This window comes from Clinocottus analis, unplaced genomic scaffold (genome assembly GCF_023055335.1).
Source record: "Clinocottus analis isolate CAN_PGR_092001 unplaced genomic scaffold, fCliAna1.0.p SCAF_4, whole genome shotgun sequence".
NCBI classification, from domain to species: Eukaryota; Metazoa; Chordata; class Actinopteri; order Perciformes; family Cottidae; genus Clinocottus; species Clinocottus analis.
This window is the reverse complement of record NW_027176153.1, coordinates 17,237,412-17,253,707: the sequence shown is the minus strand read 5'-3', so window position 1 is coordinate 17,253,707 and position 16,296 is coordinate 17,237,412.

Below are 16,296 nucleotides of genomic sequence, written 5' to 3'. Positions count from 1 at the left end.
CCGCTGCCCCTTCAACTCCTCAGCTCAGCATGCGTCCATACAACCAAAAGACAGTTCACAATAAACAAATTATAAATGATGCAACAAAATAGTCAACACAATCAGCATCCCACCTCCATTTTAAAGACAACGGGCAGAACAGCAGCCATTTTCTAAAATGTGGAATCGCCACCCATACCCCCACCCCTTGATAGTAATCAAATTTGGTCTCATCTTTTCATTTTCTCGTCTCTCCTCCCCATCTGTGTGGTGTAACTCCTCTCTTTCTCATTCTCTCCCTAATCATCCCTCACTGTCACTCTGCAGCTCTGAGCCATTGACCTCCGACCCCGAGGCAGGTTCACCAGCGGGTCAGGAGCCTGGCGGGGGGAGACGGGGAGAGAGGCGGGGTGGAAGGTCTGTTATTGGGGGATGCCAGCTTCCTCCTTTGGCCATGGATACAGCCTTCACTGCTGCTGCCATAGCAACTGGACGAGACGGCAGAGGGAGCAGACTGCCGAGAGCTGCCGGGATGGAGCTCGCTCTTCTGTGATCTGGCTGTAACCTCCATGGGCACTCGCACATGTCCACACACACAGTCACACTCACATGCACACATAATGACAAACTGGCAGACACACACACAATCCCACACGTGCTAGCAAAATCTAATCAAATTTCTTATTTGGACTGCCAGGCTGTGCTGGAAAATACTTTTTCAAGTTACAAGATTGATGGGCATTCCATGTTGGCTGCAATTAATTGCTGCATAATTAGACTTACAAGTTATTTATTGAAGCAATTTGGAGAATACAAGAGCCTGGGGATATATAAAACCCATTTGATCACGAGCTGCATAAACTTTAAAAATGTCTTCTTACAAGCATTATTTGGATAGAAATTAGCAATACAATCTCCCCCCAAAATGTTTCCCATGTTAATAAAATGATAAATGATAATAAATCTGGACTAAAGTGAGTGATGTGCTGGAAGCCTCACGAGGTCAAATATAGGTGAGGGTGAGCAATGCAGATACTAAAAATGATGCGATAGAGATAGTGTTTTGTGCACATTTTTTGGTGCATGCAGGTGTGAGCAGCTCTGAGGCAGCATGCTTATCTTACAGAGCCTCAGGGGTCAGCACTCAGTCCAGGTGGCGCACAACTACAAACAGAGATGTTACAAAACTCTGCTGCCGCTTGATATTAATTATCTCTCATGACTATATTACGATTATTCAATGACAAGCTGTCTGCGTTACTTGTTTCTGTTTTTGTGTCTCTTCCTGTTGTGTCATTTATTATTATTTACATTCATTTTCTTTTCTTAATCTGACTTACTCAGTGCTCTCTTCAAACTCTTCCTCTCTCTCTTTCACGTCTTGCCTCACCCGGTCTCTCGTAGCTCAAACAAATATGATAAATGAAGCTATTGGTGTCTGTCAAGAATGAGCTGTGATCAGAGCGCCTTAGATGTTTGACAGCGTTAATGATGTATCTTGATGAATCGATGTACAGTCACTTCCACGTCATGTGACACACTGTTTTGCTATTGAGTACATTCTTTTTTTGGTGCCGTGAATGACACTATTGAACTGCGTGTGTGTTTTCCCCCCATTCTTCTCGACTTCCATTCCTATGCCTTGCATGTTTTGTGACAATGTCAGTGCACTTAAACCAGCGATTTATCTCAAGTGTTTCAAGAGGCTCTTATCAGTTCTCTTTGTAATAACGGGATGAACCACTTTTAGTGACACATACACACTCACTAACAAACTGGGTGGCTGTGGACACACGTGCTTACTCATCCACACGCCCAAATCTGCATGCAGGTAATTGTATGCCCATGTATACATGCTCTCTCTCTCTATCTCTCTCTTGGTCACATATACGATCATCAAAAAAATAAAATGGTATGTTTTTTGTTTGATAATACAAAAAAATGACAAAAATCTAAAAGTTACATTATTTCCAAATGAATTATTTAACCTCACTCCAGCAGATATGACCTTGCATCATTAGTTAGTTTTAGGTGTGGGAATCAGCTGTGGCCCGGCTGGTTAGATATTCTCCGATTTGACCATGTGAGTCAGGCAACTCCGGCTCGGTCTGCTCTGTGTGCTGTTCCCTCAGTCCACCAATAGGTGGAGCTATGTACATGAAACAGACCGATGAGGTTTTTATGGTCAAATGCCCTCAAGCAGCAGGAAGAGCAAATTAAATTGCCAGTGTGTCTGTGTCAATTACAAAGGGTCAACTTCATAAGAGGAATAGGCCCAAATCATATTTGCACCTGTATTCTCTGGCTGTCTCTGAATCAGAGGCAGACCAGATCCAGAGAGAAGCCTCTTAGTATGGCAGTCAGATACTCAGGCTGATAATGATATGGAAATGAAGGTTTTCATCAGCACACATTCTTATGAGATATTAACCCTTCTTTAAATTGTATAGATAACGCCTCCGTGTGGCTCCCTTGAGGGATGAGCTTTGCCATTTGTAGATCTTGGTGAGATGAATAGCAGAGGGAGGCCGATACTTGTACAGTGCTGAGCCACTATCTTATCGCTTCTTTTTATCGGACTGATAAAGAAAATTACTTTGCTATAGGTGTGCAACTCCTCACATTCATTATGAGCCTGCTCAGGCCGGTGACTATCGACATGGCTGAGAGTGTGTGATGACTGCACGGCTGTCTGCCGAAATGCGCGTGTCGTCCATGGTCGTGACACACTGCAATGGGAGACTGATAAGAGATGAAGATGTTATTGGAGGCGTGAAGTGGAATCGAGACTGGTGGCTGGAGGATCCCTGAGCCCTCTCAAATCGAATGTAAATGCAATTTTTTGGGGGGTTAATATAAAGCTCAAGGAAGCTGGGGACTTAAACCAGTCATTTACATGTTTTTAATCAAGAAACCTGGAGGAAAATGTGCATAAAGGATCAACAAGACTCATTTGTCTCACGAGGGAGAGCATCACTTAGTTTATAGTTAAAGAGAGAAAAAAATTGCTTGCAGGCTCTCCAACTCTGTACTGTTAGCAGGCCTCAAGAGGCTGTTTTACCAATGCAGAAGGAGTGAGAACTGTGGTCACTGTTTGGCACAGAATGAATACCCCCACCCCTTCAAGAGCACACACACCCAGCTCAGCCTTGTGTTCAAAGGTAGTTAGATCAGCAAAACAAATGAGTCAATGAAGGAGGCTTGGAATTGTCCCAGGAGGAGCATCTATCTCAGTGGTGAGTGGCAGCTCTGTCAATGAGCGCCAAGGCAGTAATGCACTGGTATTTGGAGGGCGAACTGTGTAAGTGTGTGAGGTGTGTGTGTGTGCGTGTGTGTGTGTGTATTGTCCAGCATCCAGACATTTGGCTCTCCAAACCGAGTGATGCCGTTATGGAGGATGTTGTTAAGTGTAGCTGAATGGGACTGTGTTGCACCCCAATCAAAGCGCTGTCTCCTGCATTAACATTATATGGAGCCTGGTCACATTCCTCTTTCCTGCCCCTCCACTTTGCCTGCTCTGCATCTGGAAGAGAAGGTATCTCTGTCTCTGTCTCCACTCTGCTCATAATGGTCCATAATCCCTACCGAGCCGACCCGGCGGTATTGCAGAATTTACAGTAATAATGAGGACTAATAGAGGCAATATCCATCCATTTGACCACTAAATCAAAAATGTTGCTGAGGTAGGTGATTAATGTAGTGTTCCCCCCCAATTTTCAGAATCATAAATGATGGAATAAGTCTCTTAGGTCCAGATTAAGCTCCACTGTGAGCTCAAAATCCATGTCCATGTGGGATCCCTTTTGAAATATGGTCTTGAGTCACTCAGTTTTGGCATTTTGCTGATGCTGTTGAATAGAGTAACGTGTAAGTGCTAAGATACCATGAAACCTACATTCAAAAACAGCGAAGAAGGAATAATGATGATAAAAATGTGTTTTTATTATTGACCGGGCAGAGCACGCGATCAAACTCTAGCCTAACTGGAGATGCTGGGGATTCAGTGCCCTGCTCAAGGACACTGCAGTAGCGCTGATGCGTATTGCTGTGAAGGTTGAACTTTCACTCGCACTCTGTTGTGTGCACTTGTCATGGAAAGTAACTAAAATACTGTCCTTAAGGGCTGTAACCTTTTTTAATATATTATGGATTGATTATTTTGTCAACTTATTAGCTTGTCCAAAACCTAAAGATAATAATTCCACAAAAATATAAACAGCAAATCCCCACATTTATTGAGAATCCTCTTATAAAATGTGATTCCATACTATAGAATAAAGTACCGGCCATTAAATAAACATAAGACACAATCTAAATTCTGCCTACATGTTGATGCATCATGACATATAATCCAACAAACCAAAAAATATATAAAATATCTATTCACACTGTCAAAGGTGTCAGGTGTCCACATGATCAGTACTTTTATTTGGTAAATCAGTACAATTTACATGTAATAGTTCCCTCAATTTTTGTAATTGTATGTAAAACACCTCAAAACACCACAACACCCCGAGCCCTCGTGTGATCTTGCCATGATGTCATCTTGCTGCCTGATTTATTATAGTTATTGTAAAAACACACCATACACGATGCATCGGAGACTTTTGTAAAACTCTGCAGGAAAGTCTCTGTTGCTGATTATTGTCTTGGCCAGCACTCAGACAGCAAAAGCCCCATGCCTGCAGCAGAATGTGCCCTGCAGAGTGGAAGTCCCCACCAGTCTCCTGCATTAGTGATGCTCCTCTACCCTGCAGCTCCACTCAGGGAGCGGGTGGAGACAAACATGGCCGTGGCTTCTGCACGGCTGTCTGCAGGCCGCAGCCACATGGTCGCACTGTAGACGCTGATGCTTCCCAATGAGTGAGTGAGTAGGAGACATTAGTGCACAAGCAGACACATAAATGGCACCAAGATGAGATCAATTAGACAGAGACCCAGGTTGTTAGGCCCCTGTATGCCCAGTGGTTGGAGTGAGATGCTTATGCTGTGTCGTGTCAGCTGTCAGTGTGAGAGCCTGTGTGTCTGTCTCTGAGTATTTCTTTCCATGTGCTGAAATTAATGTTGCTGCGACCGCATGAGTATGTGCACATTGAAACACCACTGAGGTACAGTAAAGCAGCAGTTCCTGAGGTGAGTATAGGCTCGAGGGGGGGTCAAACCTGCGACAATACCTTGTCGTGTTTGAGTCCCCAGGGCTGCAACGCAAGGTGGTGAGTAATCGTGCTGTGTCTGTGCATGCGTTGTCATTGATTTTGTCTCGGCTCCTAGCTCCCCCAATTACCTCCTACTCCAGGCTGCCAGTCCCTTTGCTGTCAGAGGGGAGGCAGGAGACTGGGGCCTCGGCGAGCTGTTTGTTTACACTGCTAATTGCTCCTGTTGTTTCCTTTCATTAGCCCAGGCTGAGCTATTGGACTGCCTCACACAACTAAGTGCTCTTAGCCTTCTGGTCCCCCAGCCTATAGTAAATATTGGCGATGTATACAGCGCCTCCTAACATATGGCTGCAGACTGGAAATGATAGGCTCTGCTGGTGCAGTAGAGTGTTTTATACATGGAGCACTGTGCTGCTCCGGTTGTGAGTTAGTGTGGTCTAAACTGGAGTAACGTACAGAGTTGGCTTCATTGATACAAAGAGAAAGGGAAATCCTGAGCAGCTGCACTCTGGCTGACCCTTACACAAATTCAACTGAGTCTATTCGATGTTTTACTACAGTAAATGATGTATGTGTTGAGTGCATGCATTTATACCCATGCCGGATGTGTGTTTGCATACGTGCATGTGTCTGGCTGTATGACGGCATGCTGTCGTGTTTGCTTGGCCTATGTGAATAGTGAATCAAAGGTTTGCATGCCAGAATCAGTCTCTGTGCCCCCCACCCCTTCTTCCCCTCCACACACACACACACACACACCCACACCCACACACATACATGCAAACGCAAAACCATGCAGAGGCCCACAGCATCTCAGCACACACAGCCGTGGCTCCTTAATGACTGCCATCCCTCTATGTGCCACGTTATTAATTAGCTCAATGATCCTTGCCGATGGGACCTGCACCGCGGATTAGAGCCCTCAGCACCCGCAACCCTGGCTGCTGCTGCTGCTGCTTTGCCAGGATAGGTAAAGGAGGACTAGGGTGGGGGTTGAGAAGTGTGTGTGTGTGTGTGCATATGTGTGTCTTTGAAGCTACAGTAGGTGTTTTACAGTGAATAGAAAAATGTAATTGCTTGCTTCTTTTTATATGTATGTGCCCCACGGGGCCTTTTGTTTTTGTGCGTGTGTATGTGTTTGTGTATGTGTGTGTGTGTGTGTATTGGTGAGCAGAAGGGGTTAGGAAAGGGAGCGTGGGGATAAATCATGTGACCATGGAGGAGGAAGAAGGGTGGGTGCCACCTGGCCCAGCGCAGTGTGCAGCATGTTCAGCTCCCCAGTGCACCACAACTCCCGGCACCACCATACTCAGCAGCATCACAAGATTCATGGACTGGTGCAGGTTCCCAGTGCCACGGATCCTGGCTCTGTACGGAGTTACTACATACAGTGTAATCTATCTACAAACAGTAGAATCCATCGCACTCCTCAGTCTTCTTGCCATGTATAATTGCAGAGGTGTTTCTCCTCTGTGTGTTCCCAAAAATCCAATAGTTCATCAAGGGCTTAGTCACTGTGGCATGCAAATTTGCATTAATATTTTTGTCAGAAGAGGAAAAAAGGAAAGAGGTGAGGGAGGAGAAAAAGGGGAACAGCCTCTCCAGATGCCTCACAATTGCACTGAGCAAATGAACATAAATGTCACTGTCAAGCTGAAATGAAGAAAAAATGTGTCACGGCAGCAAACTGTGCTGGAGTTGGAGGACAGCAGGACATGTTTTGCATATGAAGAGGTGAATGCCCAAGGAGAGAGAGAGAGAGAGAGAGAGAGAGAGAGAGAGAGAGAGAGAGAGAGAGAGAGACGCTGCACCTGTAACAAATGACTGTCGCCCCCCCTCCAAAACCTTCTCCTCCAAAACACAAGTGTTGGAGCAAAGTGTAAATGTGGTGTTGTGTGCATGACTTATTCTTAAAATACATTCAATCTTTTTTGACATTGTAGGAGAGGAATAATCCAACTCAGTTTAATGGACCAGAGTCCCACATATTCAAAACATGCACATATTTGGATCACCAGTGGAGCAACATCAACACTTCCTCTCCTCAGCATGTCTCCTGTGGTGCAATTCTAACTCTGCCCATAGCTCCTGTGACCGTAACAAATGTGCACGTTGCTGGGTACTAAGCAGTAAAGTCAATGAGGAGCGCGGGCATACGTGAGAATAGATATGCAGGGCATGCAGTCGCTCCAAGGTGACAGTGAGGTGTGTTGTGATTATTGACTGTATGACCTCGCGCTGACCCCGGCTGTGAGCGAGTAAAGGGCAGGGAGTTAGTGTGTGCCGCACCGCCTGTCATGCCCGTCAATACACTGATGAATGGAGCTGGCGGTTATTAAAGCAGAATTAGAGCGGGGAGGGAGGAGGGGGGGGGAGAGGAGCGGGATAAATGATGGCGCAAATGGTTGTGCAGTGGAGACTGTGGAGCCGGATGGCACAGCATCACTGTCATCAGTCTTTATTACCCTCCAGGGAACAGAGGGGGAGAGACAGGGAGCGGTCAGCGCCACGCACCCCTCCACCCTCAGCCTCCACCAACACCTAGGTTGCACCTCCACATCCCTTCTGCTGGCCAGACATCCCAACTAATCCTGACACATTATAGCTGGATACATAGCATGCACCGACTGTAGTTTTTCTTCATTCCTATCAACATGAACACATTTTGCGTAAGAATCCTCAATACCAATAGGTGGAGACACATACATGTGTGCAGACACATACATACACAAACACTGCCTCTATTTCATTGTACTCATCACAGGCTCTCTCTCTCTCTCTCTCTCTCTCTCTCTCTCTCTCTCTCTCTCTCTCTCTCTCTCTCTCTCTCTCTCTCTCTCTCTCTCTCTCTCCCAGGCTTCTCTGCTTTGCCCATTCCCCTCTCTCCTGTTTTCCCTCCTCCATTTTCTCTCTCACCGAGGGAGTGGAGGACCCCCACCACAATCAATCATGGCGAAGTCACAGAGCACAGCAGCACACTCAGGGCACCGCGCTGATAAGCTGGTTAGAGACGAGACGAGAAGAGAAGAGAAGAGAAACGAAGAGAAGAGAAGAAAAGAGAGGTGGAGAAAGTGGGAGACTGCACTTGGATGGAGGTTTGGTAGAGGGGGAAGGGTGTGCTGGGTTCACTGCACAGTCAAAGAGTGGGCATGCTCTCTCCGCCAGGGCGGGTCGTGAATGGATGGGTGAGCTTATTCCATTGGCGAAGCCCCTGTGAGGCCCGGCCCCTCGCCAGAGAGCTGTGCCTGCATACAGATGTGAGAGTGCCATTGATATTCTCCCCCTGTGCTGTTGCTCCTGCTCCGCTCTGCTTCTTTTTTCCTAATTAGAGGTTTATTTATTGATACCCTAGTTAATGTCTCTCCTAATTTTGCTATAGTTCTGTCTCCATTACACCGGAGATTCATTTGCCGCAGTGTTCGGAGCAGTGCCTCCACACCTCCGAGCTCACCTTCCTAAATCTGCCCCCTGCCCCACCTCACCCCCAACTCCTTAGTACCTTACAGCCGCCTGTCAGGTGGAAAACCAGTGGCCGTATGTTGTGAGGGAATTGTAAATGCGAGAAGCTCAAGTCAGAAGATGGTTGCGCTCAGTATTTTTTAACCTGTATGCACATTTAAATAGGAGTATAGCTACTTGAATGTGTAGTTCTAATCTTGTTGTGCCTTCCAGCACATATATAGAAGGGTTCTGTGAGTGGTTTTTCCTTGCTCAAACATGCCTCAAAACAAAATCATTACAGCTTATAATGAAGCGATATAAACTCTCAAACAACAAGAAACATCGGCGGCATTGTTTTTTGAAAAGTTGTAAAAAAAAAAAAGATTCAAAGTCTTCCAGTGCTCTTCATTAGGGCCAATATTGATGAATGGGGTCAAGTCGTGCTGGAGATGACAGTGATGCATTTTTTTTTAGACAGGCAGGGTGTAATGGGTTTAAGTATGCCCAACATTTTATTAAATAAGTTTATTGTATTACTTACGCAGCGTCAGACAAACTCATCTGTAATAATTTCATCAATTTGTTTTCTTTTGAAAAATAGCTGTTGTGCTTCTGCTGCTAACTCTCTAGCAAATTAAGAGAGGAGCCTCACAAGAGCAACTTGCATCTCTGCAGCGAGGAAATAGTCCTTCCAGCAACTTCAAGGTTGGGTGGTCAGTCATTAATTTGCATTACAGGGCCTTATATGTTGTGCATTAATTATGATTTAATTCTTTCTTCCTCAAGAGTGATAGGGTGCAGCATGATCTAGTTGTTTTTGCTGTTTCGTCTGGTTGTGTATTTGGTTATTAGCGACATATTTTGGTGGAATTTAATATAACTTTTGCTTGAAATTCAGCTTTTGCAAAAGTAAAAATGCAATTTGATGTCTTTTAAGTTTGTCCTTTTGATGAACTCCTGTAGTTTACATGTTTAGTGTTCAGGATTTTGCTTTTTTATGTAAACTATCGGTGAAGTTCAATTTATTTCTTTGTGGTTGACACACACCTCGCGTGCCATCTTGGAATCTAACTGGATCATTAATCATTAAACAATTTGGTTTTGGCAAGCTTAGCCATAATGAAGTGACCCAAAGGTATCTTTCTATAGATTCATTATGTTTATTTAGTGATTATGCAAACTCAATTCAAAGAGACTAAATGTCTCCCAGATGATCCCCGAAACAAATCCAGATCCAGTTAACTTTTCACAACACGAGTGTTTAACCTTGGGGCTAAATCTGGCCTGACAAGATGTAGAGTAGACGTTCATACACGTCCACCAACTGCACCTGACCAAGTATGTCAATATAATCTGATTGGATCATCCCTCTCGTTTTGAACCCACTCGTGTCACCCTGCCCATCTCTCCCAGCTGCTGCTCCAAGCCCAGGTGCTGCTGCACTGACTAACTCATGGATCACAATCAGCCCCCTCGTTCAACCCGGCAACATCCCTGTCAGTCTCTTCTGTCTCCCCAAGGCTCAGTCTGATCCCATTCCAGCCATCACACTGACTACAGCTGCCCCTGGCGCCACACTGGAATTGGATGGTCTGATGACTAGTGTGAATGGTCGATAACCGTCGCCGCTATGTGCACAAGACAATGAAACTTACATCCTTGGGTATCATTCTGTGGTCGCGGCATATTGTTGGTTTTGCAAATGCGGCGCTAGATTAGGAGAAGATGCTAACAAGATACAAGAGCAGTTCATTTGGGAGTGTCTTTATCATACTGCTCTAATGCCCTTCAAATAGGGAGGATGAGCTTTTGTGCAGCAGGCCTCGACACCAATGGGTTAACTAATGATGGCATTAGCGTGTGTGTGTGTGTGTGTCTGTGGGTGGGTGTCTGAATGAGTGTTCCTACGTGCGCATGTGCCATTGCGCGTCAGTGTCTGTGTGCTATCATTTGTGTGTATGTGCCTTTCACAGGTGATCAGTCAAGGCTATCCACTCAGTCCTTCTCTTGCAGCCCCCTCATTACAGCCCACTATCTCCTCTAAACACCTGCAGCCCCACAGCCCACCTTCAGCTCCCAGGCCCACACGCTGCCTCTTTTTGTCCCAGTGTAGAAAGAGCCTGCCCATCACATCAATCTACTGCACTGTTTATATTTATGTACAGGAGAGAGGCTAAAAAAGGCCCCTCTTACTGTGGGCTTTATTGACTAAGCATTAAGCGGACATTATCAGGCGATAGCCTAGTTATTTATGAGGCGGTGATAAAGGCTGCAGGACTGAGTTATGTGAGAACCAGGAGCAGGATGAAAGCTGCTCATACAGCAGCACTGATACCCGACACTCGCCTCTCTCTGTCTGGGTAGAGAGGCACGCCAAACGCGCCAAACGGAGCTGAAACATTCAAGGATTTATGGGAAGTAAATTTATGCTCTCCATAGGTCAAACGAGGGGCTGTTTATCTGGGTTTCATTGTCACTGTCCTCGTGGCGTGCGCCGCAGGTACTGAAATTTTCATATTTGCCTTAGGCATGTAGCCAAAGAAGGAGGGGAGGGAGGGGAAGGGGGGGTATGTATGTTTGGTATTCCATTGACCTTCTGAACTTATTTTTGAATTTTCAAAGCAACCCTGTGCTTGAGCTTTTGAGATGTTGTCATAAATTATGCATGTCAGAATACACTCCTCCATAACTGTGCATTGTGTATTCCTGTGGTATGCAGCAACCTTGCACAAGAGGTCTGTGGCTGTCTTTGACCTTAACTGGGAGGCTCGCAGGTCTCTGTGTCTCCTGACTGACATTTTACTGCATGCCGCAACGGAGCTCAACAAACATTTAGTTTGACATAGATTTGTAGTACAGCGCTTGAAGCAACTTTGTGTCTTGTGTCGCTTGTTTCTCCTCTCACTGCACACACAACTGAGGTATACGCACCTTCTCGCTCACACTTTTGTAATTTACGTGGATCTGTCAAGCAAATCCTTAACACACATCCATACTCACCTCTGTATACTGTACATGGCACCATCTTACCCAGCCAAAACCATCTTTCTCCTCAATAAACCAGGTCAACAAACAAAAAGCAATTATGTTGGGCAGCTGCCGCCTGGGAGTGGGTAATTACAGCGTGGTGTGGACAGCTTCATTCTAAACAGGTACTAAAAGCATCATTAATCATCCTCCCTCTGACGCCTAGCCCTGGTCATGTGACACAGGCTGCTGATGAGCAGGGGAGGGGATCCGCCTTAGGGGGGTAGGAACAAGATCTGATTGGCTCCTTCCAGAAGTCCTTTTAGAGGTCAGCCAGTCAGCAGAGATGAACTGCCAATGACCTTGTATCACTTGACCCCCGAGGGCCCAAGGGTCACTCTCTCATATCAGTTGGAAGTCAGGCAGAGGAGAGGGAAGATGAATGACACGGAGAAAGGGAAGAAGAGGAGAAGAATGGCACGAGGGAAAAGGGAAGGCACACGGTTTGTGCGGAGAAGCACTGGGAGGGGTGACATGAAAAATAAAACAGTAGGCATGAGGTTTGATTTAGCACCTGGTCTTCTCCTTTTGCATAAAATGGCTGACAAAAAAAAGTGTTTTTATAGCAGCAAGGCAGGTCCTGAAGGCCCCTTCAATTCCCTCTTTTCACCCTCTATTCCGTTCGCTCTCTTTTTTCTTCCTGTCCGTTGCCAAGCTGTCCTCAGGTTGGCTGAAAGGTTGGTTATATCACGTTAATCTAATTATTGAGGACCGATAACATCTGTATGTTGTTTTTTCAAATGACCAGAGATTGCAAAAGGTAAACCTGGTTATATATTAGTACACACTGGAGTGTGTGCCTATTGCGCTCCTGCACATGTGTTTTTAAGGCTGTGAAGACGGCACGAGAATCAATCCTTTCCCTGATGAAATATAGCCAAGATGGCGCCTGACAGAGGCTTGATTGAGAAAAGTTCACGAACTGTTCCCTCACTGAGCACAGACTGACACGGATGGCTGATTGACAGATGAAACACAAAGACACGTCTGAAAGACGGAGCGCCGGCGTCCTCAAACTGGTACCCATCCCCTTCCCCTCTGTTCCCCCGCCACCTCGCCCCCGCAGCCCCACCCCTTCAACTCGGCTCCCCTTCTCCTCTCCCTCCATATGTCTGTGAATATATCACTATGGCAACCTCACCCGAGTGGCGAAGGAGGAGGGGCTTGCCTTCGTTCAGACAAATAAGCATTGCAGAGCTCATTTATGATGGTTTGTTTAGGGATTATAATACACTGATGAGAGGTCAAAATGTGTGTTTGCACACATGTTGTGTGCATGTCTGAGCCTGTTCAGGAGACCGTGCAGCATGTCACATATAGCATATGTGGTAGAGAGGAGGACCCAACATATTTATTTAAGTATTTTAATATGTTGTGCTAGGGTTTCATGAAATATTAATGAAATGATGAAAAATGTGTTAACGAGAAGATGATCTTTTCAGTTTGAAAAAATAATGTTGCAATTTTCCTCTGGACCACAAGACTGGTGCCATTAAATCAGTCGATTGTATTAATGGCATCATTAGCATTGCTGGTCATAGGTTATATAGCTGATGTCTCAGATGCAGGATCAGCAAACTCTGTAAAGGCTCATTTTATTGTTTTCCCTTCACTTTATGCTTGTCTGCAACTTTTGAAAGGGCAATGCAAACTAGTGAGTAAACAGAGCTGCATGGGAGAGGTCAGAGGCCCCACGCGATCAGATATGTAGCAGGGCCACCTTGGTTGATTTTACTGATGCTGCATGATGCCACAGGAAGATCCTGTATGCACTGTACATAATGATATCCCACACTGCTCCGACACACAGCACCGGATGTCTCAGGAAACAGGGAATTTTCCTATGCAACAGACTTGCAACCTTGACACACTTTCACCTCTGCCTGCACCCCTTTTCACTCTTTTCTCCCTCACCTCCCATCCTCATGATACCTTACATTGACTCAAAGCCCCCACCACACACACACACCCACACCCACACACACACACACACACACACACACACACACACACACACACACACAAACATACTCTTTCAAGAGCAAATCTTCCTATGCAGCCAGAAGTGCTGAGTGCTGCTGTTTGCTTTGTACACAGAAATTCGCTGAGGCTGTAAGCTGTCCCCAAACATCTGCTCCCTGGAGTGGAGCAGGAGAGAAGCGGCAAGGACTGGATTGGTGCGCATGTTGTTCAGTGTAGCTCTGTCAGAATGTGTTATGAATGGAGTTGTATGTGCGGGTGTGTGCCTGCCCCGTGTGAGTGAACATTTATTCAAATAGGTGCTTTGTATCTTTTTGAGCGCTTTATTAGTAGCACCTTGGAAACAAAACACACATTTGTGTAATTGTACACAGGGCATCCAAATGAATAGGCACACACGCACACAGACACAGACACAGACACACACACACACACACACACACACACACACACACACACACACACACACACACAACACACACAGACAGGTGCACTTCACTTCAACTTTCTTGATGCACAAATTCTTTGGTAGTCAAATATGTCAATGAGCCCGATCAAAAAGACTGATTGAGCATGAAAGCCTTTGCAAATAAAGGAAAACAGTAAAATGAGACGATCAGAAGAAGCAAAAATGAGGAGAGCATTGAAATGATCTGTAATTACAACAGCAACTGAGCTATTTATAAGTGCTTCACTGAGAGTTAGAAAGAGCTTAACTTGAACAATTGATTTAATTCCCCTGAGCACCGGTGAGGATATTACATGCATAATATGCATTAAGTTAATTTTAGGTCAACGTAGCATTAATTACAATGAGCTGAGAAGGAACCCAATTACATGCGTTAATTTAAACTTAGTGTAGGATCTGCTGTACGCTGCATATGTTCTCTCATTGCTCATGCCACGCAGCGCTCCTCGGGAGGATTTTAACAGCTGCACACATCAGAAGACAATAGAAGACAATAGAAGACATTCAATAGCTTTGTGCGTGATACATTAATACATGTTTTAGTTTAATATCTCAATTGGAGTGTTTTATCTCAAAAGCTGTAACAGGTAACTTAACTTTGACAAATCATGTTGGAGCTGTTGCACTTTATTACAAATGTGTTCCTTATTGATTTAAATAAATGACTTAAAGAAAGTTTCATTTTGGAATAAATTTCATTACAATAAATTATTGCTGTACAGGAGAGGAAAAGAAAAATAAAGGTGAAGAAAAATTCAGAGTTGTTCAATGTCACCACTGTTGCAATCTGCAGCAGTAATACATTTTCAGCTGAGTTATTTTGGTTTTATTTCCCTTCCATTTACCATGTGTTTGCTCGGGTATAAGCACAGCACAGCTGTCAGTCTCGTGAACCAACCGTACATCTTCAGGAAGGAATTACAGAAGAGCACAAATTCATCAGAGTGGAGTCACACTCAAATGCTTTGGAACTAAATGTCAGGTCTGAACAAACAATGCAGTTTGCCTTTCATCAATTGAGAGGCAAATGTTGAAGCTGCCACAGAATTAAATTAAAGTGATAGTTCACCCAAAAATAAATCAACTCTTCTTTTCACCTTCACATCATACCTATAACTCACATTAACTTTTTTTTTCCCACCACACATTTTCTCTGCTATTTTAAATTGTTGTGCATTTCTAAGTGAATCTATTATACAGTAGAAACTCTGATGAAGTAAGTTTGGAGGCACATCACAACCTGTAACTTAAGGGAACACACAAGATGATGAAAGAGTTTCTAATACGGTCAACTTAACACACTTCTTCGAAACATGGTCATGAGGGACCATGTTTATATTCATAAGTTTGATCATCACTTTGTTTTATCATCATCCTCATAACCTTCACAAGTGCACACTTATTTGCATTAAAAGAAGTCAGACGCATTTCACTGTTTTGTTAAGCTTTCCACTTTGTGCTATTTTGTTTAGATGAAGGCAACCATGCTGACGTGTATTTTGTTTAAATGCAAATGTAAAATAAATTGAGCTCAACACATTTTTTTTGTCTAGCTTACATGTAAAATAATTTGTATCAATTACAAATAAATCTTTGAAATGTTTGCACTGTCAAAAGCTGCTCTGCAGACCTTTAAGTTTGAACTTATTTTCCTATATAGATTTCAGACAAAATGAATGAGATGAACATTATAAAGTATATTGTTTGGTGGAGATTAATGTCGAAATTCCTCTAAAATTATTCAAGACGATATGCATGGAATATTTAAGCAGCAAGGGTGTTATGAATAGTTGCTCTAAATTTTGTTTGTATGGGCTATGCCATGGAATCCCATTAAGTGTTCAGTATGCTCAAGTAACTTTAATTTTTCAACTTTGCAATTAAAAATAGATCTGTGGTCTATATCCAAAAAGCTATTGGGTGAAAAGACTCTTTTATCCAGTTTATAAAGTGAGCAGGAGCATATTTTCAGGCTTATTAAAATAAGAGATAGGGCACAAATTAGGTTAGCTCTAGGTGTAGAACAAATGCATTATGTGGCTTGGTATGGAATAATAATATGAACAATTATCATATGGCCTATAGTCGCCCCTCTATTCAGCTGGATGAAATATTGCTGTGTGGACATAGAGACGCACCACCAGAACAAAAGCCTTCCGAGTTGTTGAAAAAAAAGAGAAAACGAAAGAAAGAACTCGAAAGAAAGAGAGAGGGAAAGCTCAGACTTAGAGGTCATCCAAATTA